Genomic DNA, 1,862 nt, shown 5'->3' with positions numbered 1-1,862 from the left:
TTATTTGTAAGTAGAGAGCACGAATTCAACAATTCAAAGCCATAACAAATCCAGTATTATGCTCAAAAATCATTATATGGAATTTATTGGTAAGTAGAGAGCAAGAATCCAACAACTCAAAGCCATAACAAATCCAGTGAATGACTCACAAATTTTTAATTGTTTATTTATAAGGTTATTTGTCACATCTCTTTAAACAACAATAATTATAAACAAACTTTTGATTTCATTCATTTATAAAGTATTAATGCCCAGGATATTATATGGCCACATGTAAATTACATATTCTATGCATATTACTCGTAATAATATATATATTGATTTGTTGTAATAATGGTTTACATATTTCGTATGATTTTAAGTTTGATGATTCTATAATTTGACATAATGAACCTTGGATTCCCACCCCCAAGAGTTGACGGGAGTAGACTTCTGGACTCTTCCGGTTTCTTCCAGCTGTTCATCACCTTCTCGGTATGATCGCCTCATCAACGATCCTTTATGGCTCAACTCCATCGGACAGCTAAGAGTATTTTCCTTAATTCCTTTTTCCTACGCATCCTCAGGCATTTTTGGCATTTCTCTCTTTATCTGGCAGAGCTACCCGTTCCACGTCATGACTTCAGGGTTTGTCTCTGGTTCGCATTTACTTCTTCATGTTGTTGATGATACATCCCTTACTCTATCGTAGTTTCATTGTGGCTTCTTGCTCGGTGGTTAGTTCACTGAGACAAACCTGGTGCTTCTTCCTTGGACGAATTTCACACAATATACCAATCCAGGTAATAGAATGTCTGTTTGTTTTTAATATTTTCGTTTCGTAACTGACATTTGTTAGCTCTTCTTTTAATAATTAACAGTGCTTACTATTTTGGTTAGGTTTCGCCAAAGGCTTCCAGCAACAGGAAAATGATCATTCTAGGTCGAAACCCTACCTCCCTGTGCCAGTCCGCGGGTTTGCAATCTCAATGGGCCATCCAATCTCCGGGTAATGTGAAAGATTATCTGGAAAATTCTTGGAACGAAGAGGTTCAAAATCTTAAGGCTTTAGTTGGCCTAACTTTGCCAACTTCTTGTTTAATCCTTGGACTGTTCGTAAAACTTGTCAATTGTTGTTTATACATTTTCTGGATCCAGTGTATAGATGCCCAGGGAAATATATTTATTGACTCTGCTCATAAAGCCGTCGTTTTGTTTAAATTTAAGTTCTAGGTATGCATCCCGAGATGGGTTGTTAGTTTTCCCTTCAAATCATGTTGTAATTTAACTTATGGAAGTCATGGAAGGATGGTTTTTGTAATCCGGCTTCCCTGATTCGAACAAAACTTTACTATGCCGAACCTTTGTTCTTTGCATGTTTGTTAATTATCTAATTTTTGTGTATTTGAAAGGATTTCGAAATTCTTACTTAGCATAGGGCTTATATTTTACAAAGTTTTTATAAGGTTTTCAATCCGAGTTGGCTTGTCCTTCTCTGGTATTATGAGGGCATTAGTCAATTAACCAATTTCAAGGTTTTGTATTTCACGCAATATTAATATATGTTTCGTTGCCAATTTCGCATTCATACTACTACGCGGTTGGGGTTTTTACCCATTTCTTAACAAGAATTCGTTTTATGCGTACCTTTGTTACTTTCTATGGCATAAACTTGTTAGTCTTATTTCTCAGCAGTTTCATATATATTTGGTTTAAAATTCTTTTCCTCCGCATTAATTTCCGCATGATAAGACTTAGTTTGGTATTTGTATTAGTTCCCATTCTGCCCTATCTGTTAGGATGAATATATTTCGGGTTTTCTTCTTAGAGTGAACTCAATAAGCCTGATTGGCTGTAGAATTTTATCTATTGTTTCCACTTGT

General features: G+C 35.4%; 1 long non-coding RNA gene across 1 annotated transcript; it reads left to right on the top strand.

Moving 5' to 3' along the window:
- Positions 1–524: 524 nt before the first annotated feature.
- On the top strand, positions 525–1,453 carry LOC149181092 (uncharacterized). The gene is made up of 2 exons (XR_016257515.1): positions 525–782; positions 880–1,453. It is a non-coding gene; the product is annotated as an uncharacterized LOC149181092 (long non-coding RNA).
- The last annotated feature ends 409 nt before the right edge of the window (positions 1,454–1,862 follow it).

This window comes from Pinus tabuliformis, chromosome 3_2 (genome assembly GCF_031772625.1).
Source record: "Pinus tabuliformis cultivar Carrire ecotype Pingquan chromosome 3_2, CPIR1, whole genome shotgun sequence".
NCBI lineage: Eukaryota > Viridiplantae > Streptophyta > Pinopsida > Pinales > Pinaceae > Pinus > Pinus tabuliformis.
The sequence above is the reverse complement of the archived record's forward strand: the minus strand, read 5'-3'. Positions and strand labels throughout refer to the sequence as shown.